This window comes from Heterodontus francisci, chromosome 2 (genome assembly GCF_036365525.1).
Source record: "Heterodontus francisci isolate sHetFra1 chromosome 2, sHetFra1.hap1, whole genome shotgun sequence".
NCBI lineage: Eukaryota > Metazoa > Chordata > Chondrichthyes > Heterodontiformes > Heterodontidae > Heterodontus > Heterodontus francisci.
Genome location: NC_090372.1, coordinates 156,542,362 through 156,566,473, shown reverse-complemented (window position 1 = coordinate 156,566,473; position 24,112 = coordinate 156,542,362). Strand labels below are relative to the sequence as shown.

The following is a 24,112-nucleotide window of genomic DNA, read 5'->3' as shown; positions in this document are numbered from 1 at the left end:
ATTGATTATGAAAGTAAACAGCAAGAGCTTCTATGGGTATATAAAAAGAAAGAGTAGCTAAAGTGAGCTTGGAACCCTTGGAGGATGCGACTAGAGAACTGATGACGGGGAACAGGGAAATAGCAGATAGTTCAAACCAATATTTTACATCGGTCTTCACGGTGGAGGACACTATAAACATCCCACAGATATCAGATAAGCAAGGAGCTAATGGGAGGAAAGATCTTGTAACAGTCTCTATCACGAGGGACAAAGTATTTGACAAACTAATTGGACTAAAGGCAGACAGGTCACCAGGACCTGATGGCCTACATCCAAGAGGTTTAAAGGAAGTCGCTGCAGAGATAGTGGAGGCATTGGTCGAAATATTCCAGAACTCTCTGGATTCTGGGAGGGTCCCAGCGGATTGGAAAACAGCTAATGTGACGCCCCTGTTCAAGAAGGGAGGGAGACAAAAAGCAGGAAACTATAGGCCAGTCAACCTAACATCGGTCGTTGGGAAAATGCTAGAGTCCATTATTAAGGAAGAAATAGCAGACATTTAGAAAAGCTAAACACAATCAAACAGAGTCAACATGGTATTGTGCAAGGGAAATCATGTTTGAAAAATTTGCTAGAGTTCTTTGAGGATATAATAAGCAGAGTTGATAAAGGGGAACCGGTAGATAGTGTATTTAGGTTTCCAGAAGGCACGGGATAAAGTGCCACATAAAAGATTATTGTATAAGATAGGAGCTCACAATATTGGGGGTAATGTATTAGTATGGATTGACGGTTGGTTAATTCATAGACAGAGAGTCGGGATTAATGGGTATTTTCAGGTTGGAAAGATGTAACTAGTGGAGTGCCACAAGGATTAGTCCGGGGGCCTCAATTATTTACCATCTATATTAATGACTTGGAGGAGGGGAAGAGTGTAATATATCCAAATTTGCTGATGTAAAAATAGGTGGGAGGGCATGTTGTGATGAGGACATAAGGAATCTGTAAAGGGATATAGATAGGTTAAGTGAGTGGGCAGAAACTTGGCAGGTGGAGTTTAATGTAGGAAAGTGAGAGGTCATGCACTTTGGTAGGAAGAATCAAAAGGCAGACTACTTATTTAAATGGAGAGAGACTTCAAAAAAGTGCAGCACAGAGGGATCTGGGTGTCCTTGTGCATGAAACACAAAGTTAATATGCAGGTGCAGCAAGTAATTAAGAAGGCAAATGGAATTTTGGCCTTTATTGCTAGGGGTTTGAGTTTAACAATAGGGAAGTCTTGTTACAACTGTACAGGGTGTTGGTGAGGCTGCACCTGGAGTACTGTGCACAGTTTTGGTCCCTGTATTTAGGAAAGGATATATTGGCTTTGGAGGCAGTTCAAAAGCGATTCACTAGGCTGATTCCTGGGATGAAGGGGTTGACTTATCAAGAATGGCTAAACAGGTTAGGCCTTTATTCATTAGAGTTTAGAAGAATGAGGAGTGATCTTATGGAAACATACAAGATTCTGAGGGGGCTTGACAGGGTAGATGTTGAGAACATGTTTCCACTAGTGGGGGAATCTCAAACTAGGGACATAGTTACAGAATAAGGGGACACTCATTTAAAACTGAGATGCGAAGGAATTTCTTCTCAGCGTAGTGAATGTCTGTCTGGAATTCTCTACCCCAGAGAGTTGTGGAGGTTAGATCTTCTTCTTTGGCCTTCTTGTCTCGGGAGACAATGGGTAAGTGCCTGGAGGTGGTCAGTGGTTTGTGAAGCAGTGCTTGGAGTGGCTATAAAGGCCAATTCTAGAGTGACAGACTCTTTCACAGGTGCTGCAGATAAAAATTGGTTGTCGGGGCTGTTACACAGTTGGCTCTCTCCTTGTGCTTCTGTCTTTTTTCCTGCCAACTGCTAAGTCTCTTCGACTCGCCACGCTTTAGCCCCGCCTTTATGGTTGCCCGCCAGCTCTGGCGATCGCTGGCAACTGACTCCCACGACTTGTGATCAATGTCACAGGACTTCATGTCGTGTTTGCAGACGTCTTTAAAGTGGAGACAAGGACAGCCGGTGGGTCTGATACCAGTGACGAGCTTGCTGTACAATGTGTCCTTGGGGATCCTGCCATCTTCCATGCGGCTCACATGGCCAAGCCATTTCAGGCGCCGCTGGCTTAGTGGGTGTATATGCTGGGGATGTTGGCCGCCTCGAGGACTTCTGTGTTGGCGATACGGTCCTGCCACCTGATGCCAAGAATTCTCCGGAGGCAGCGAAGATGGAATGAATTGAGACGTTGCTCTTGGCTGACGTACGTTGTCCAGGCCTCGCTGCGGTAGAGCAAGGTACTGAGGACACAGGCTTGATACACTTGGAATTTTGTGTTCTGTCAGTGTGCCATTTTCCCACACTCTCTTGGCCAGTGTGGACATAGCAGAGGAAGCCTTTCCCATGCACTTGTTGAATTCTGCATTGAGAGACAGGTCACTGGTGATAGTTGAGCTGGATCACAAAGTATTTAAAGAGGAGGTAGATCGATTTTTGAAATATCGAGGAGTTGAAGGCTATGAGGAGCTAGCACGAAAGAGGAGTTGAGGTGTGGGGCAGATCAGCCATGATCTTATTGAATGGCGGGGCAGGGCTTGAGGGGCCGAATGGTCGTCTCCTGCTCCTACTTCTTATGTTCTTAATAGTCCACATATCGTTTCAGTAAATGGACAACTCTTCCAGATCTGGTTTTGGTGTAAACGTCTGGGAATGTCATCTGTGGCTGTTTTGGGTTTGCAGACATGTCGCTGTTTTGGTTGTTCTGTTGTTCTGTCACACCCTCATTGTCAGAGTGCGTTCTTCGAGTCTACTGTGTGTAATTGGAGTATTGCACACTTCTCTTGGGCTACAGTTCCTTCTCAACGCTCCGCTAGGTGTTGTTATCTCGGACCTAGGCTCACTGCAAATCTTGGATACCTCTGTGGGTAACCATGTTCTCATTGTGGGGTGTATGATCCTGACCTTTTGTCCTACGTGTAGTTGAGGTAGTTCTGCCCCTGAGCGTCAGTCATGTACCATCTTCATTCTCCCTTGTTTTTCGAGCAGTGTATCCTGCATCTCTGAGAATTTGGATAGATGATGGCTTTGCACAGTCGTTTGCACTTGTCTGCCAAACATGATCTCTGCTGGTGACGGTAAGCCCATATCCATAGGTGTAGCTCTGAGGTGGAGCATGGTAATGCAAAAATCTGGTTTTATTGTCCTACACTTCAGGATAAGTGATTTTGACTGTGCGAACCATTCGCTCGGCAAGACGGTTAGTTCTATGGTAATGTGATGAGGAAGTCACATGGTTTACACCCCATTTGGCACACCTATCCCTGAAAGGTTTGCCCGTGGACTGTGGCCCGTTGTCCAAAATGATTTCTTCAGGTGCACCAAATAGATTGAATATAGCACTGTGTGTTTGCGACAACTGTGCTTGAAGTGTCTTTTACCTGTCTGACAATTGGAAATTTGGAGAAATAATCAGTGACTAAGATAAGTCGTCTCCATTAACGAAAAACAAGTGAGTGGTGATTTTGGACTAAGGGACTGACGGAATCTCGTGATGGTGTAGAGGTTCTTTGCATTGTTGTGGCTGGTGGTTCTGGCATGCCTCACATTTCCTCACTAACCTTTCAAGGTCGCTGTTTATCCCTGCTCAATGAACAGTGTCTCGTGCCAGTCGTCTTGTTCGCTCTATGCCCATTTGGCCTTGGTGAAGTTGTGACCAGGTGTTCTCTCGGAGAGCTTTGAGCACAATCACAATCGCTTATTTTCCCTTGAAGGTGACGCCTCTCAAGATACTGAGTTCATCTCTAAGGCCAAAAGCATCTGAGGGTTTCTGGCACCTCTTCTACCATGTCAGGCAAGTCGTCTTTGACTCTCCACAGTGCCTTCAGTTGTGGGTCATTTGCTGTTTCTGATTGTAGTTGCTCACATTTGTGCTGACAAATGCAATAAATCGATTTTTTTGAGCACATCTTCCTCCTAGATGTCCACGCTGTCTACTTGTAGATCCAGCGGAACTTCTTCATTCTTGCTCGGATTTGGCAATCTGCTCAGCGTATCCGAGGTAGAGGCCTGCTACCCGACCCGAACCCGATGACGTGTTGGGTTTAGGTCGGGCCCATCTTCCAGGGCCGGCTTTTGGGCTCTGGTCAGGTGGGGCCGAGTCCAGGTTGAGTCGGGCCGGACGCACACAGTAAGTTGTCTGCTGGCAAGTATTAAAAATAAAAAAACTTACCTGAGCTGGGAGTCTGGGACGAACCTGAGTCTGCGCTGTGAGCAAAAGACGTCACTATGATGTCGTCGTGCAAGTGCTGCAGCTTCTTGCAGGTTTGGTGCCAGGAAAGTAAGTAAAGGGATGGTCGGGTCGAATTCGGGTCGGGCCGAGGAATGGCGGATTCAGGTCGGGTCAGGCTCGGGGCAAAATCGGAGGGACTCTGGTCTGTTGCGGTTCGGGTCGGGTTCTTTTTCGCCACCTAAAGCAGGCCTCTAATCCGAGGTGACCATTTTGGTACCTGATTTGGAGCAGACGTTGAAGTTGTACCCCTGCACTTTCAGAGCTGCTATAGTCGAGGCAGTGCACTTGTTAATGGTTTGTACCAGGTCTCCAGTGGTTTGTGATCCGCTTCCGCCATGAACTGCTGACCGAACAGGCAGGTGTGGAACCTTGTGATCGCAAACACCAGAGCAAGCGTTTCATGCTCCATATTTGAGTAATTAGACTGTGCTGTGGATATGCATTTGAACCCAAATGCAATTGGTTTGTCATCCTGTAGGATGCACGCTCCTAGCCATTTCTGTGAGGTGGGAACTTTCAGGATTGTCTTTTTCTTTGTGCCGTCGTATTGCAGGATACAGGTTTCTGCTGACAGTGCTTGTTTCAGGGACTCAAACATATGCTGATAGTCCGGCTGCCATACAAATGGTACGCCTTTCTTTAAGAATTCTCTGTAATGATGCTTTGTCAGAAATATTTGGAATTTATGGTGCCAAAAATTTGAAAAATCCAAGACATCTCTGGAGGTCTTCCTTGTCTTGTGGGTAGGCATATGCCTTACATCTTCGATTTTGCCTGGGCCAGGACGGATTCCACAACTGACATTGATGGAGCCAAAGAAATTGATCTGACTTACATTCACCTGGCACTTACTGTTTAAAAACGAACCCTTTGTGCATCAGGGAGTATTCATGTTCTTCTTTGGTTTTTCCCTTTACTGCATTGTCATCGGCAATGCATATACAGCCAGGCACGTTTTCTATAATTCTGTCCGTGTGCTGCTGAAACAGATCTTGACTGACGGCTAAGTCGAAGGGTAGTCTCTGAAAGCAGCACCTTCCAAATGGTGTCCTGTAGGTTGTGACATCTTGAGATTCCTTAGCTAGGTGTACCGACCAATATCCAACTTGGACAAGAATTTGGCTCCTTTGAACTTGGGATTCAATTTCTCTAATGTTGGAATCTTGTGGGGGCATCTCTTTAGGGAGAGGTTTTGATGCCTCAGATCTAAACAAACCCTGATTGCTTCATCCTTCAGTACGCATGTAATTGAGCTGCACCAGTTGGTGTGATGATGCAGACAACGGATGATGCCATTGCGTTCCATGTCACCTAACTCCCACTTGAGCTTTTCTCGTATGTGCATGCTGCACTTTCTGGGAGGATCGATTGATGAAATTGCACGTTGGTACCTTTGGTCTCTGCTGTAATGGGTTGCTTGGTGACCCCATGGATGGTCACAATGTTGAGGTCCTTAAACACGCTGGTAGTCCTGCCATTGCTGGTCCGCTTGTATCTACAAGGTAGAATGTTTGTGGTTTCCATGCTGACTGGCCATAGCTGCATTGCATTGTTAATGTGCCGATCGACCGTCGACATGCTGTTCTCCCTTCATCAGATACAGGAGAAATGCTGCGAACAACAGATGCCCCTCTACATTGCTTTCATTGATCTCACCAAAGCCTTTGACCTTGTCAGCAGACGTGGTCTCTTCAGACTACTAGAAAAGATTGGATGTCCACCAAAGCTACTAAGTATCATCACCTCGCAAAGGGACTGGCAGTCTGAGGTGCATTTGTTTTAATGCAAGAAGTGTAGTAGGTAAGGCAGATGAACTTAGGGCTTGGATTAGTACCTGGCAGTATGATATTGCTATTACTGAGACTTGGTTGAGGGAAGGGCACGATTGGCAACTAAATATCCCAGGATATCGATGGTTCAGGCGGGATAGAGAGGGAGGTAAAAGGGGTGGAGGAGTTGCATTACTGGTCAAAGAGGATATCACAGCTGTGCTGAAGGAGGGCACTATGGAGGACTCGAGCAGTGAGGCAATATGGGCAGAACTCAAATAGGAAGGGTGCGGTAACAATGTTGGAGCTGTACTACAGGCCTCCCAACAGCGAGCATGAGATAGGGGTACAAATATGTAAACAGATTATGGAAAGATGTAGGAGCAACAGGGTGGTGGTGATAGGAGATTTTAATTTTCCCAACATTGACTGGGATTCACTTAGTGTTAGAGGTCTCGATGGAGCAGAATTTGTAAGGAGCATCCAGGAGGGTTTTCTAGAGCAGTATGTAAATAGTCCAACTCGGGAAGGGGCCATACTGGACCTGGTGTTGGGGAATGAGCCCGGCCAGGTGGTTGAAGTTTCAGTAGGGGACCACTTTGGGAATAGTGATCACAATTCCGGAACTTTTAGAATACTCATGGACAAAGACGAGAGTGGTCCGAAAGGAAGAGTGCTAAATTGGGGGAAGGCCAACTATACCAAAATTCGACAGGAGCTGGGGAATGTAGATTGGGAGCAGCTGTTTGAAGGTAAATCCACATTTGATATGTGGGAGGCTTTTAAAGAGAGGTTGATTAGCGTGCAGGAGAGACCTGTTCCTGTGAAAATGAGGGATAGAAATGGCAAGATTAGGGAACCATGGATGACAGGTGATATTGTGAGATGAACTAAGAGGAAAAAGGAAGCATACATAAGGTCTAGGCGGCTGAAGAAAGACGATGCTTTGAAAGAATATCGGGAATGTAGGACAAATCTGAAACGAGGAATTAAGAGGGCTAAAAGGGGTCATGAAATATCTTTAGCAAACAGGGTTAAGGAAAATCCCAAAGCCTTTTATTCATATATAAGGAGCAAGAGGGTAACTAGAGAAAGGAAACAAAAACAAGAAATGCTGGAATCACTCAGCAGGTCTGGCAGCATCTGTGGAAAGAGAAGCAGAGTTAACGTTTCGGGTCAGTGACCCTTCTTCGGAACTGACAAATATTAGAAAAGTCACAGATTATAAAATCCCGTCTGAGAAAAGAGCAGAACTTCTTCAAGGTAGGCATTCCTGGAAGAGAAGTGGCAGTGAATTAAACACTAAAATAAAAGCATACATAAGGTCGAGGCGGCTGAAGAAAGACTAAGCTTTGGAAGAATATCTGGAATGAAGGACCAATCTGAAAAGAGGAATTAAAAGGGGTCATGAAATATCTTTAGCAAACAGGGTTAAGGAAAATCCCAAAGCCTTTTATTCATATATAAGGAGTAAGAGGGTAACTAGAGAGAGGATTGGCCCACTCAAGGATAAAGGAGGAAAGTTATGCGTGGAGTCAGAGAAAATGAGTGAGATTCTAAACGAGTACATTGCATCGGTATTCACAGAGGAGAGGGACATGACGGATTAGAATTAGAACATTACAGCGCAGTACAGGCCCTTCGGCCCTCGATGTTGCGCCGACCTGTGAAACCATCTGACCTACACTATTCCATTTTCATCCATGTGTCTATCCAATGTCCACTTAAATGCCCTTAAAGTTGGCGAATCTACTACTGCTGCAGGCAGGGCGTTCCACGCCCCTACTACTCTCTGAGTAAAGAAACTACCTCTCACATCTGTCCTATATCTATCACCCCTCAACTTGAAGCTATGTCCCCAAGCCAAAAAAAAAATCTCTGGTAATTTAAATTGAAGAAAGGGAAGTTATACTGTAGGTTAGGGACAGATGTTTGATTACTCTCGGTCAAGTCGGCATAAGGAGGGAGGAAGTGTTGGGTATTCTAAAAGGCCTTAAGGTGGACAAGTCCCCAGGTCCGGATGGGATCTATCCCAGGTTACTGTGGGAAGTGAGTGAGGAAATAGCTGGGGCCTTAACAGATATCTTTGCAGCATCCTTAAACACAGGTGAGGTCCCGGAGGACTGGAGAATTGCTAATGTTGTCCCCTTGTTTAAGAAGGGTAGCAGGGAAAATCCAGGTAATTATAGACCGGTGAGCCTGACGTCAGTGGTAGGGAAGCTGCTGGAGAAGATACTGAGGGATAGGATCTATTCCCATTTGGAAGAAAATGGGCTTATCAGTGATAGGCAACATGGTTTTGTGCAGGGAAGATCATGTCTTACCAACTTAATAGAATTCTTTGAGGAAGTGACAAAGTTGATTGATGAGGGAAGGGCTGTAGAGGTCATATACATGGACTTCAGTAAGGCGTTTGATAAGGTTCCCCATGGTAGTATGATGGGGAAAGTGAAGTCGCATGGGGTCCAAAGTGTACTAGCTAGATGGATAAAGAACTGGCTGGGCAACAGGAGACAGAGAGTAGCAGTGGAAGGGAGTTTCTCAAAATGGAGACTTGTGACCAGTGGTGTTCCACAGGGATCTGTGCTGGGACCACTGTTTGTGATGTACATAAATGATTTGGAGGAAAGTATAGGTGGTCTGATTAGCAAGTTTGCAGACGACACTAAGATTGGTGGAGTAGCAGATAGTGAAGGGGACTGTCAGAGAATACAGCAGAATATAAATAGATTGGAGAGTTGGGCAGAGAAATGGCAGATGGAGTTAAATCCGGGCAAATGCGAGGTGATGCATTTTGGAAGATCCAATTCAAGAGTGAACTATACAGTAAATGGAAAAGTCCTGAGGAAAATTGATGTACAGAGAGATTTGGGTGTTCAGGTCCATTGTTCCCTGAAGGTGGCAACGCAGGTCAATAAAGTGGTCAAGAAGGCATACGGCATGCTTTCCTTCATCGGACGGGGTATTGAGTACAAGAGTTGGCAGGTCATGTTACAGTTGTATAGGACTTTGGTTCGGCCACATTTGGAATACTGCATGCAGTTCTGGTCGCCACATTACCAAAAGGATGTAGATGCTTTGGAGAGGGTGCAGAGGAGGTTCACCAGGATGTTGCCTGGTATGGAGGGCACTAGCTATGAAGAGAGGTTGAGTAGATTAGGATTATTTTCGTTAGAAAGACGGAGGTTGAGGGGGGCTTGATTTGAGGTGTACAAAATCATGAGAGGTATAGACGGTGGATAGCAAGAAGCTTTTTCCCAGAGTGGGGGATTCAATTACTAGGGGTCACGAGTTCAAAGTGAAAGGGGAAAAGTTTAGGGGGGATATGCGTGGAAAGTTCTTTACACAGAGGGTGGTGGGTGCCTGGAACGCATTGCCAGCGGAGGTGGTAGATGTGGGCACGATAGCGTCTTTTAAGATGTATCTAGACAGATACATGAATGGGCAGGAAACAAAGATACAGACCATTCGAAAATAGGCGACAGGTTTAGATAGAGGATCTGGATCGGTGCAGGCTTGGAGGGCCGAAGGTCCTGTTCCTGTGCTGTAATTTTCTTTGATCTTTGTTCTACCTCATTCCATGACCATATGAAAGGCACAATTCAACATGGTGGCCCCTCATCAGACCCTTTTCCAATCCTGAGTGGCGTGAAACAGGGCTGTGTTCTCGCACCCACACTTTTTGGCATTTTCTTCTCCTTGCTGCTTTCACATGCGTTCAAGTCCTCTGAAGAAGGAATTTTCCTCCACACAAGATCGGGGGCAGGTTGTTCAACCTTTCCTGTCTAAGAGCGAAGTCCAAAGTACGGAAAGTCCTCATCAGGGCCACTTTGCTGACGATGCTGCTTTAACATCTCACACTGAAGAGTGCCTGCAGAGTCTCATCGACAGGTTTGCGGCTGCCTGTAATGAATTTGGCCTAACCATCAGCCTCAAGAAAACTAACATCATGGGACAGGATGTCAGAAATGCTCCATCCATCAATTTTGGCGACCACGCTCTGGAAGTGGTTCAAGAGTTCACCTACCTAGGCTCAACTATCACCAGTAACCTGTCTCTTGATGCAGAAATCAACAAGCGCATGGGAAAGGCTTCCACTGCTATGTCCAGAATGGCCAAGAGAGTGTGGGGAAAATGGCGCACTGACACGGAACACAAGTCCGAGTGTATCAAGCCTGTGTCCTCAGTACCTTGCTCTATGGCAGCGAGGTCTGGACAACGTATGTCAGCCAAGAGCGACGTCTCAATTCATTCCATCTTCGCTGCCTCCGGAGAATACTTGGCATCAGGCAGCAGGACCGTATCTCCAACACAGAAGTCCTCGAGGCGGCCAACATCCACAGCTTATGCACACTACTGAGTCAGCGGCGCTTGAGATGGCTTGGCCATGTGAGCCGCGTGGAAGATGGCAGGATCCCCAAAGACACATTGTACAGCGAGCTCGCCACTGGTATCAGACCCACCAGCCGTCCATGTCTCCGCTTTAAAGACGTCTGCAAACGCGACATGAAATCCTGTGACATTGATCACAAGTCGTGGGTGTCAGTTGCCAGTGTTCGCCAGAGCTGGCAGGCAGCCATAAAAGTGGGGCTAAAGTGTGGCGAGTCGAAGAGACTTAGCAGTTGGCAGGAAAAAAGACAGGCACAAGGAGAGAGCCAACTGTGTAACAGCCCCGACAAACAAATTTTTCTGCAGCACCTGTGGAAGAGTCTGTCACTCTAGAATTGGCCTTTATAGCCACTCCAGGCGCTGCTCCACACACCACTGACCACCTCCAGGCGCTTACCCATTGTCTCTTGAGACAAGGAGGCCAAAGAAGTAAGGAATGGGTGACCCATTGTATGCAGATAACTTGGCAGTTGTCAGTTGTATCATGGATTTCCAGTGACTCTGACACATCTGAGTATTTGGACTGGTAGGATATTTGCACTACAGCCAGTGTCAATCTTGACCCAGAGTGTATGTTTGCCAGCTTTCTTTGGGCATGTAATGTTAATAGTGGAAAAAGCTTCCAGTTGTTTGACTACTTCAATGTCATGTCAGGTTTGTGATGTGTCAGGTTCACAATGTGGAACGCCTGTTTGTCTTCTGGCTGAGCATTTCTCCTCGTTGAGTCTTGTCTCTGGTCTGTTTCGCTGTGGACTTCGGGTATTGGCTTGCGTTTACGCAAGTCTCTGGTGCTCTCCTGGCTGCTGTTGCCTCTTGCTGCACCTATCTTCTGTTTACTTGTGGCCTGCTGCGACTTCTGGCCGCATCTTCAGAGCCAGGTTTCTTGCATAGGTGGGCCCAGTGTCCTTTTGCATTGCGTGCCTTGCACAGGTCATGAAATGCAGGGCAATTTTGCCATGAGTAGTACAGACTGCACTTACCAACAGCTTTCTTGCTCTTTTCGACGTGGTTATGGTGCCAATGCTGTTGGCTGTTCTTGGTGCTTGCAGGTGCTTTTGTCCAGCTGCATTGGCTTCATATTTCCTGCCATTTTCTATCAGCGCATCAGTGCTGTAACCTTACATTTTCCCCGAGGTCTTTCTGAAATGCTTCAATGGATGTCGATACAATCACTAACTCCATTATTCGGTCTGACAGCTCAGCTTCTGAAAGATCTCATTCATTGGAATCTGCTGACGAACTGGTCTGTTGCTTCCTGTGGCTGTTGCCTATGGGACATCAATTCCAGGTGGTGAGTTTTAAAATTCACTTGTAATTGGAGCTGTTCTTCTAGCACTTTCCATATCTTTGCGGGATCTTTCTGGTCCTCATTAGATAGTCCAGAGGTGTTGATTCTGTGTAATTTCTCATTTCCAACTGCTATTAGTATTTTTTTCCAGTCTGTTTTTTTGGTTGTACAATTATTCGGTCTGTGAAGAATAATTGCATTCTTTGTTTGAACAGTATTTTTTGTACCTTCTCTCCAATGGCTGTCGGCAGGGACGTTTTCAGAGCTGTTTTCCCTGTGGTCTTCAAACCTAGACTTTGTTTTCTCACCACTGCTGTCACCATATAATGAGTTCTTTTCTGTTGTCTGCAACATAAATGAGATTCATGGAGTCCAGTTTGTTGAAGACCTCAAACAGGTTTATTTACAGCTGTACTTTTATATACAGTGCAGACATAGCTATTTACAGAACCTTACTCTGGGTGCTACAGTTGCAGTGTGACTCTAGATGAGTCACATGACTGTGTCCTGGTACTTAGCTCATTAACATGCTCAGATCTCAAAGGGATATCGCTCTTAAAGGCAATCATACAACACTCCACAGGGTGCACTGTTGCAGGCTTCACAGATGCAGTCGACACAGAATCAGTGATTTGAATAGAACTTCAACTTTTTACACACTATTGCAGTAATTTTTAATTTAAGCACAATTTATTATCAAACCAATCCGCATTGAGTGCAACAAATATGGTGGGTATGTTGATTTTAATCGGCGTTGAAGACAGGATATAACACACTAGTCATACAACAAAAACCAGGACCGTGACAAGTAACCAGCATCAGTCCAGGCCGGGCAGAATGGCTGGCATGCACGATCAGCTCTTTTTTCCTTCTCTTTCCTTCTCAGTGCCTCACGGCTCTTCATGACTGCTCAAACTACCCAAGAGTGTTAGCATGGGTCTACCCTTAGAAGTTTCTCTCCACTGCCTACTGCATTGGTTTCCTTCAAAAATGTATCCTTTATACCCCTTTTCAGGGATGGATCTAGATGTTATATTGACAGGACCTCATTATCCTATAAAAGCTTTTAATAAAAACTGTCCAATGGTGCATCAAGTTCTTTGTTTAAACCGTGGTGTAAAAGCCTACCATTATGTTATCTTCCACCTTCCATGAGCTTCTGTACCTTTGCATGTACCTTCTGTCCTTTATTAACCAGGCCTTTACATCATCTTTCCTTATCTTAACAGGCTGTTCCCCATGACTAGTTCCACAACTCGCTCAAAGCATCCCATTTCCGGCCTTCAAACTCACTTTCAGGGGCTTCATTGTTTGTACTTGTCTGTTATTAGTTGTTTATGCTTAGAACTGTTCATAAGGCCTGTTAATGAGCTATTCACCCAGTTTAGTCTAACTATTTGCATTCCTTTTCAGACCCTTGAACCATGGAGTGATTTCCTTCTCAAGGGCAATTGGGGATGGGCAGTCAATGCTAGCCTAGCCAGCAATGTCCACATCCCATGAAAGAATAAAAAAGATCAACTAAAGTGACTTCTATTCTACTTCTTCACACTAATTAAATTTAACATTTCAGCAAGTGTCTTAATTAGGCAAGGCTAACTGAAAATCCTAACGCAGCTTTGAAGTATGGTTATTAGTTTTAAGTATGTATCCAGTTGCTCTCCCACTATTGCAGAGGCCTCATCTGCCTATGGCCCCTTTCTGGGCTATGTACAGCTATTCTGATCGAAGAATAACTATTTCACCGAGCTTTGTTTGCAGAGAAATGAAACAGTTGAACAGTAAAACAGTTGAAACTTGAAACACTAACGTACTTTTTTTTTACCTATTTCAAGCTATGTACACACATACTAGACATATGGTTAATTTTAACACTTCTCACTGTAAAAACCAATAAACACGTTAAGCCCTGCTGAGTCAGGGGTAACCGTTTTTGATGGCATATTAAGTCATAATTACTGCTGAGCAACCTCTCTGGACTGAAAAACAAATTTTACAAGTATGAAGTCTCATTTTCCTCAGAAGGACATTGGAAAATTGCATCATCATTAAATACAATTTAGTAAAATTATTTCTGCATCTAACTTAATCCCATGTGTTTGTCCCAATCTTTATTTCGCTTTCAATGCAATGATTTTCAATGTGAATTAGAATCTACAATTTTTACTTCCTGCTTTGCTGTCTGAGAATTCTTCAATCCGATTGGCTGATCAGGCTGCCCACACCGATGCTGGATGCTACAAATGGCGCCAAATTCAAAATCTCATCGGGGCAGAGGAAATCCACACTCTAGATCCTGCTAAATCTCTGGGCAACTTTTTTCTGAGCTCAATGAGCACTGTCCCTTTGCTGCTGACTGCAAATTCTGGGCCAGTGAGTTGGATTGACTTCCCTGTGGTGAATTTATAGTGTTGTGCAATCTGATTTTTTTTTTCTGGGAGACAGTAACTGGTACCTAAGGGCAACAGACCATGTACCAATGGGAATTTTACTAGAATTTATATGTTTTTCATAGATTAGATCTTGGCTTTTATTTAACAGAATGACGTAACTTCTGCATACAGACATTCTTGATGAGAGAACATTTTGGCAATATGATGTTGTCATCATTAATGATGCATGTAAAGCCTCCATGAAGTTTTGGTATTGCTGTTTGAAATATTAAGAGCCCAAACAATACCTTTTTAAAATTCTTCTGGTTTCTGAAGGTAATCAAAAATAACACAACTGTAATTCATTTGACCTTGTAAACAGGAAAAGAAAAGCTCAAATGATCTAACATTTGTTTACCAATTCTTCAACATAGTTCTGCAGTTTAAGATAACGCATGCAGTGAAGATAACCATCACTTTCAAGTACAGTTACATACTTTACATCTATTGATAGGCTCTTAAAATGCTAGTGGCATGTTGATGTATCAAAATTGTGTGCATCCACTATATCTATATATCCTGAACCTAATTACAACATCTTGTTTCATAGATATGGCTATTTTATAAATGCATCATTGAATAAAGCATGATCCTGTATTAACTGTAGATTGTGTTTGCCTATACTTGGAAGTGTAACATGAAGTAATTACATATCCGGTTACACGATTCACATCAGTGAAATTATTTTTTTTTAAAAAGGCAAATTGGTGTGCTTGGCAGAATTTATAAATCGGTTTAGGGGAGACCAGGATGAAAAATTTACAAGACCATCTCTTCCAGTACAAAATATTACAAAGAAGAATAGGATAGAGATGATATCTGGTTTCACGCTGTGAAGACGACAGAAACCATTTTTTCACATTTGGTTAATTCTCTCTGGTAATTGTCTCCTCTTATCCTTTACTGAAAGTGTTGACTAGGCTATGGCTTCGCATAAACCTGGTGTCCTTGAGTACCTTGTCCAAGGGCTGATTTTTGTGCATGAGCCTTGAGTATTGGCAAACTGATCACAGCTGTCTTCCCAGCTGAGCGCAATCCTATTCTCACCTGATGTCCTCCAACAGATTGCTGGATAGTCATTTTAAGTAGGAACCCCAGCTGATTTTTATCCTCTTTGACCAGGGAAGCTAAGGTGAATGATATCGTTAAATTGGCCCCTTGGCTTAAAGATACGACCAAGGTATAAACTAGAATGGATCCACTGAAATTTTTTTTACAATGATACTATATGCAAATATTGTTTTCTTCACATAACCCAATATCTGATGCTCTTCCTTTCAACTCTGGTATAGTCTAATAAAAATAGCTGCTAAGGGTGTTGGTAGTGTTTTCCCATCACATGTTGCAATTCTCAATACTTTTTTTTTTGTCGCAGAAGTGTCTACAAATCTTTCTGAAATAAACTAGCATACTTTGCATAAAGTGAATTCATTTTGAAATAATATGCCTATAATGTCGGCAGATATGTCAACCATTTTTTGTATGCAAGATCTCCATATGTGATGAGATGAATGGTCGATTTGTTTTTGGTAGTGATTCTGTGAGGAATGTTGTCCAGGCTATTGGGAAATCTTTTTTTTTTGATTTTGTTCCGAAGAAGGGTCACTGACCCGAAACGTTAACTCTGCTTCTCTTTTCACAGATGCTGCCAGACCTGCTGAGTGGTTCCAGCATTTCTTGTTTTTATTTACTTTATAGTCCTGGTGCTGAAGTTGGCAACATTGTAAATAAAGCAATAATTACTTAATGGGCCTTATTGTACCAAGCCCTTATAAAGTTTCAAAAACACAAAGAATTATTATAGCTATTTAAATTCGAATGAAGTATTTAATCATTATACTTGCTGCAAATTCCTTCCAAAATTTGGAAGAACTTTATGGTAGAATAAATGAGGTAACATCTTTGGGCTTAAAATATCAGCTGAGCAGCATCTGTTTCAGGTGTTAACCGACCAACTAAATTCTCAATATGATGGGCAGAAAGTATGGGCATATTTCTGGCTGGAAGTGTTACTGCCACCATATTGGATAAGGTAGATATGCTGATGAAAGGAGCACAGGTTGGGAATAGGAAAGGCTAGAATTTGTTCAAATGCAGGGCCTACATATGTTGTACTTGTTTTTGATTTCTAAATGCCCTACTTGCTATGTGCTGAACTCGCACAACACACCTGTGGAAGGCTCCCATTTTTACTTGAATGTGGAGCTGAGAGGAACAGCAGGGCTGTATTAAATTTCATTTGACTAGGTGTTTAAATTTGGTATTTTAAGTTCATATTAAGTCTTTGTTTGCTGTATTGAGCCCTTTGCTGAGCCTATTAGGAAGGATGCGAGCTTAAGAGGGGTGACAATCCCAAGTAGTGGAGGCACTCAGGTTAAAACCTCCCTTTAGATGGACGAAGTTGCTGTCTTCTGCTCGGATACGCTGTCTGTTCGCAGACTGATGAGCATCTGTGACCAGTTCGAACTGGCCTCGGGAGCCAAAGTTAACCAAGGCAAAAGCGAGGCCATGTTCTTTGGGAACTGGGCTGACCGATCCTTTGTCCCCTTCATCGTCAGGTCAGACTACCTGAAGGTGTTGGGGATATGGTTCGGAAGTGCTGGGGTGTGGACCAAAACCTGGAAGGAGCGAGTAGCCAGGATACACCATGAGCTGAGCGTGTGGGAGCAGCGATCTCTCTCCATTTGTGGGTAAGAACCTGGCCATCAGATGCGAGGCGCTCACGTTGCTGTACATGGTACAGGTCTGGCCCATACCCCACTCCTGCGCCATGGTGGTCACCCGAGCCATTTTCCGCTTCATATGGGAATCCAAAATGGACTGGGTCCAGAGGGACACTATGTCCAAACCTCTGGATAAGGGTGGGAAAAATTTACCCAATGTCATCCTCATCCTGATGACCACCTTTGTGTGCAGCTGCATCAAGCTGTGCGTAGATTCCCAGTACGCAAACACCAAGTGTCATTACGTGCTGAGGTTCTATCTGTCCCCGGTGTTGCGAAGGATGGGCCTAGTCACATTGCTGTACCACCTATCCTTCGTGGAAAAGTTTCTGTGGAAAAACACCTTTGACCACCAATCCATCAGGCAGTGGTCTGCATGGAATGTCCTCAAGGCCCTACAGGAAAAGGAGATGGTGGATCCTGTCGGATGGTTCCCCGAACAGACTGCCAAAGTAATTTGGCAGAATGCCTCATCACTAGAACTCTCAAACAAGCACCAACATGTAGCTTGGCTGGTGAGAAGAGCCCTCCCCGTCAGATCCTTCCTGCACGCTCGGAGTCTCACCCCCTCCGCACAATACCCTTGAGGTGGCTGTGGTGGGGAAGAGACAGCTGCCCACCTCTTTCTGGAATGTGTCTTTGCAAAACAGGTGTGGAAAGAGATGCAGTGGTTTTTGTCGAGGTTCATCCCAAGCAGCTGTGTAACACAGGACTCTGTGTTGTACGGGTTGTTCCCAGGGATGCACACACAGATAAACATCAACTGCTGCTGGAGGACTATCAATTCGGTGAAAGGCGCTCTTTGTGTGTGAAGACCAGCAAGTTTCAGGCAGACCAAAGAGTTGTCCACGACTGAATGCTGCAAACTGGCACATTACAAGGTCCAGGACTACATGCTGAGGGACGCACTAAAGTTTGGGGCAGCCGCGGCAAAGGCTCAATGGGGAAAGACCACTGTGTAAGGTCCCCCCACCAAGCTGAACTGAGGGGCTGGATCCATGGAAAACCCCTTGAACTGTATCCAGAAAATATTTATTTGCTGTAAAATGTACATGGCATGTAAAATGAAATGGAAGGGTTGTGAGGCAACTCACTCCTGTATTGAAGGAAACTGATCTCCTTTGCACTGTTTGTATTGTTTGTCTTAGTGCTTTTTGGAACAGTTTTGTAATGTATTTTTTTTACAAATTTTTATGATTAAAGTATATTTTTTGGAAAAAAAAAATGGAGAAGCAAGAAATCAAGGAATGAACTTAGAAGATGAAACCTAACTAATTGAGTTAGAAATTTCTTGGCTTATAAAGTTGAGGAATAAGTGGTCTCTAGCTGCACTAAACACATCGGACAGGATTTTCATTCCCAGGTCTTAATCCCACTGTCAGGATGAAATGTGGGTCGGGAACACACAAATACTGGTGGTGGGACCCAGAGGGAGATTTTGAATGCCGTGGCCAATTAAGTGGCTGCCTCTGGGAGCCCTATCCAATTGAGAATGGCGGGCGAGCTTCCAAGCATTAGAGAGCTGTTCAGCACTGGAGATTGGCAGCCCTATGTCAGAGGTGGGGCTGCTGAAGTAGGTGGCTGACCTACTCTGAAGACTTTTCAATAATTAAAAATAAAATATGGCTCCAGCTGCGAGGCCAACATTATGGCTACAGCCATGGCCCTCTGGCAATCGTGGCTGCTGGGGGTGGGTGGAGTTAAGGGAGACATCACTGGTCCTCTGCATGCTTGGCAGTTGGCTGGGGTGGGGGGGAGAATTAAAGTAGGCATTGTTGGTCCCCTGGCATGGTGCCAGGAGGCCACCTCCTTCCATCTAATGGGCTTCGGCCTCACTGGAAGGCCAGCCTGCTGTCTGGAAATTCCAGCTTGTGTGTGAAGAGTGCCTCAATAGGCATTTTAATTGATGACCCATCGCTGGCGGGTGAGTAGTCGTCACCCTCCCAACTCCCCGCTCTCCCCCCTCCCCCAGAAGCAGCCTCCAAGAAAATAGGCCGGAGAAGCAAACATGTTGGTAGACAGGCATGCTGGCTGTTGGCGTGAAATTGCGAGCACATCTGATTCTGAACCTATCTCTGCACCTCTACAAAAATTCAACCTATAGTATCACATCTAAAGTGCTACTACATAAATTCTTGTTTATGGGAGGGAATTGTGGCATGTAATGTTTTTGTGATTCCTTGTCTTGTGTTCTTATGCAAATGTGTCTTTGGAACATAGAAATTTACTGGTTACTATATTGCCCAATGGTAAGAATAAATAGACAACCTCACCACATTGACTTTACCTTTCAAAATTTTATTATGCCTGGGTGATTTGAAATAAAGGTTTTAAAATGCCTCTAATAAACTACAGATTATGCATTTCAATTTCATAATGCGCTAATTACATTTACTAGCCTGCTTTGATCATTTGTCATTACAGTGAATTAGTAGAGCTTTGCTCACCCTGTTCTTATTTTACTTCACACCGGAAGTTGATTTACTTTGAAAGAAAATCAATGTATCCTTCGTGTAGATAGAGATCTTAAGGTTTACCACACATTTAAGGTGTGTCGCACGTGGGTTTTCTCTAAGGCATGCAAAATAATATGGAGTCTTTCACTATGATGGAACCAAAGTGACATGTCAAATTCTGAGAGTGTAAAGGTCAGTTTTGAGAGATTACTGATGTTGTAGAAGTTTAAAAAATCTGTAGGAGTACTAGTAGCTTGCCTGAAAAATAACAGAAAAAACATTGGTGAAAAATGTAAAATGCTTCTAGGTAATGAATGTGACCTTTTGCCTGAAATATGTGATTGATTCTGATGTGGTTTTATTGCAAGAGACCTGCTTAATATATCTGGGTTTGATATAATGTTTAAAATTATAAGTTACAAATATTTACAACTCAAGCAGGCCATTCATCCCATCAGGTCCATGCTCTACATGAACTACTCTCACCCCTTTTCATTTAACCCCATCAACAGATAATTGTCCAAGGAAATAAATTGTTATTTCTTATTACTGCAGTATATTAACTCATACAAAGTAACCAATTTTCAGTTATACATCCTGATCCTTTAATAAATGTAGAAAGAAACATCTGAGTCATCGGGAATGAACCACATAAATCATCATGTACCTATAGTATGTAAGTGAGGAAGGTTAAGCGTCCAATATAACATTTGTATAACTTACTGAAATTGAAAATTACAAATGTAAAGTAAGCTTTGTTTAAAATGTTGAGCTTTTAGAAAGTTTTTGCATGTCCTTTTTTGAGCGCTGTTACCTTTTCTGTATTAATGGCTGGAATTTTTCATTGGATGGGAGGCCCCGTTCACAGGCCAAAAAGTCGAGGGCAAGCCTGCCTCCGCTGGGCCTGGGGAGCCACACTGGGATTTTTCGCTCCCTAGGCCCTTAATTGGCCATGGGCCTAATCAGCAGGCCGGCACAAAAAACACATGTCTGATTATACCAAGTGCACTGAGCCATTCTGTAATGGTTTACGTGGCAGTGGTGATCACAGTGGCGTTAATTCAGCAAATTCTTATCTATCCATACACTATAAGACAGTGTGGAGCTTTAGTGTTTCAGTGAGGGAAATGGTGGTGCAGCAGTGAGGATTCAAGAAATTATGGGGTGATGCAACTTCTGGTTGCAGATACTTGCACTATAATTTGGGGCCTGTGTCATAGGTGCAAGTCTCCGGGAAATTCTAGGCCTATATTTTTATAGTGTTGGAAAGCCTCATTTCCAGTAGTAAGTGCTCAGCTTATGGAGAAACCAAGATGGTGACAAAGAATCCTGAGCTATTTGATTTGCTTAAATAGCAATAGAAATAGTAACTGCCTTCAAAAGTAATTTTATTTCAGATTTCCAGGATTTGCAGTATTTTGCTTTTGCTTCAAAAGTAATATGTTAATTATGAAGCACTTTGGGATGTAATAGCACATGATATAAATGCTCTTTCCTTTCTATTTTATTGAAGCTAATTACTACCTTCCCATAGTTCATTGTTTATTTTGAACTTCAATTTAAAAAAAACATTTCTGCCAGCCACCTGCTGTTCGGTAGATTTCAATACTGCTCAATTGTGATTTGTCAATCAGTGCAAAAATGACACGGTTCCCGTGTAATAGTAAGATGTCACTCTGGAGATTCACTATGCAAGGCTCTGATCCGAACAATACATTGGAACACATTCTTTAATTGGTCAAAATACTAATGATGAAACAATTCAAAGTTCAGTGAAAATAGTCTTTTCTTTGTTTTGAATTCTTTGTTTGATGATTAAATGATTCAAATAATGATTTATATTGAGTTGAAATGCAGATATAGAACCTGTAATATTTACTGACCACCTCCAGGCGCGTATCCATTGTCTCTCGACATGAGGCCCAAAAGAATATTTGATAACTTGTAGCCCATGTTACATTTTGTTATCAAATTGTTGCAATGATATTGATGTACACAGTATAAAAATAAAAGAAAACTTGTGGTAAAACCCGACTAGTTGTAATTTATCTGGAAATGTATGGGTGATTCTCAAGGATGGTTTGCATAAGTAATTATAACCATACAACAAACAGCAAAATTATTGACCTCAAAAGCAAACCGATGTATAAAATAAACAGAAGCACAAGGAAGTTGCCATCCAGTAAGTACACACTTACTGTGTGTGTGTGTACGAATGTATGATAGCTGTCATCTTTTAATCATTTTTACTTAGAATGAATGGTGTGTGTGTCCTTGCACTCGTTTTTTTTTTTGGTTCTGTTTTCCCTCTTGGGTAAGAATCCTGGCGAAAGTGTAACAGAGAGGGGTGTGGCCCTGGTGGCTGTTCTGGGGTCAGCTTCATTTGCATTTTGGTGCCTGGTGCTGGTAAGCTTCAGGTGTTCACAGCAGTGATGTGGGACTGGTTGCTTTTTGAGCAGCTAAAGAAGTGAAGGCAGTGAGTGCCCTGCAATCATCTTGACTCCGTTTGCAGGCTGTTTAAAATTGAAGCACTCCCTTCGCCCTTCCCTTACCAATACTTTCCACTGGATTTCCAGTGTGCTGTAGTGTTAAAGATGGAAAATGCTTTGCATGACATATTTGAAATGCCTTACTCATATCAGGACAGACATATTCATCGTCTGTTATTACTTGTGATGGAAACTTGCAGAAGTGGTGCTGGAAGCCATTGAAATAACTGCCCAATCCATCTCCCACTCCCTCCCATTCTTGGACAGAAATTGGGCAGTAAAACTGAGCTCATGTTTTTCAGGCCAGTTAAGTGGAAAAGAATTCATGCTCCCTTATTAGTCTGATGTTTTTATTGCTGTGCAGCAGTTGGAGAACAACATCCATCGGCAGTCAGTTAACGTATAAACATAACTTGGTCATGTATTGTCTTTAACTGTAGGAGTTTGACTTTTAAAAATAAACTTGATGAAATATGAAGATACTTTCAATATGTCTTGTATTTCATACTTGCAATGTGTTAGAATGTTCTTCCCTGCTTATTCACTGGGGAAACAAACTAGGATTTAGAAAGATTTGTTGCTTTACTAAAAAGTGAAAAAATATTTTTTTCCATCAGTGGAGCTGGATTGATGCTTCCCACGCATTGTGGTCTGCCAGATCATCTTGAAGTGTACTTTCTCATTGAAGAAATAATAGAACAAGAGAGGGGTGGGGGCGTGGACACACAATGACCACAGATACGTACAAGAAAGGACATAGAATGAATTGTGAGCTGCTAAGCTGGTGATCAGAAATGGTTAAAGGGCAGAAGAGATACTGACATGACACAAAGAAGGCACAGTAGGAGAAATAAAAACATAGATAAGACACCTGAGAGTGTGAGAAAAGATGAAGAGAAATCGGAAGTGGAGTGCAAAGCAAGGTAAGATCACATGGGGTTAGGGGCAATTTATTAGCTTGGATAGAGGATTGGATAACCAACAGAAAACAGAGTCGGGATAAATGGATCTTTTTCTGGTTGGCAAGATGTCACTAGTGGGTGCCACAGGGTTTGGTCCTTGGGCCTCAACTATTTACAATCTATATTAATAACTTGGATGCAGGGATAGAAAATACTAGAGTCAAATTTGCTGATGACACTAAAATAGGTGGGATAGTAAGTTGCAATAAAGAAATAAGAAATTTACAAATGGATATGGATAGGTTAGGTGAATGGGCCAAAATTTGGAGTTTAACGTGGATAAGTGTGAGGTTATCCATTTTGGTCAGAAGAATGGAAAGGCAAATTATTATCTAAATGGAGAGAAACCTCAGAGTTTTTCGGTGTAGAGGGATCTGGGTGTCCTCGTGCACGAATTGCAGAAAACTAGTATGCAGGTAATAAGGAAGGCAAATGGAATTTTGGCATTTATTGCTAAAGAAATAGAGTATAAAAGTAGGGAAGTGTTGCTGCAACTGTACAAGGCATTAGTGAGACTGCACCAAGAGTATTACGTACAGTTTTGGTCCCCTTACTTGAGGGGTGTAGTTGCATTGGAGGCAGTTCAGAGGAGGTTCACTAGATTGATTCCAGAGATGAGGGGTTTGTCTTATGAAGAGTTTAGAAGAATGCGAGGCGATCTAATTGAGGTATGTAAGATGATTAAGGGGATTGACAAAGTAGATGTAGAGAGGATGTTTCCTCTGGTGTGGCAATCTAGAATGAGAGGTCATATCTTTAGGATAAGAGGTAGCAGATTTAAAACCGAGGTGAGGAGAAATTACTTCTCTCAAAGGGTCCTGAGTCTGTGGAACTCACTACCCCAGAGTGCGGGAGATGCCGGGACATTGAGTAAATCTAAGGAGGAGATAGACAGATTTTTAATTAGTAATGGGTTGAAAGGTTACGGAGAACAGGCAGGAAAATGGAGTTGAGGCCGAGATGAGATCAGCCATGATCGTATTGAATGGCGGGGCAGGCTCAAGGGGCTGAACTGCCTACTCCTCCTCCTAGTTCTTTGTTCTTATGATATGTTCATGTAAAACTTACAAAATGGAGGAGGCGCTTTTGACCCAGGACTTTGGAAGAAAAAAGCAGGTTGTAACCAAGGGTGCAGACCACCCCACCAACCAACACTGCGTTCCGACGGGTGATGAGGGGACCCTTTTAGCACCAACCACTCACCACCTTATCCTCAAAAATGCAGGTGCACTCATTATACTTTGCCAATATCTGCCATAGTGAAATTAGGAGCTGTAGTTAAGGTCTGAAGTTCTTAAATTTGA

At 43.3% G+C, this 24,112-nt stretch overlaps 1 protein-coding gene across 4 annotated transcripts in view; it reads left to right on the top strand.

Annotated features, from left to right (window-relative positions):
• cdk14 (cyclin dependent kinase 14) overlaps window positions 1-24,112 on the top strand; it is a 779,114-nt gene that overhangs the window by 73,759 nt on the left and 681,243 nt on the right. Inside the window, exon 1 of one of the 4 annotated variants that reach the window (XM_068012586.1) lies at window positions 22,596-22,769. The exons of the other annotated variants lie outside the window; for them this stretch is intronic. The gene's annotated coding sequence lies outside the window, so the exon portion shown is untranslated. Of the gene's footprint in view, window positions 1-22,595; window positions 22,770-24,112 lie in introns of those variants that run through there. 4 annotated transcript variants of the gene reach the window in all.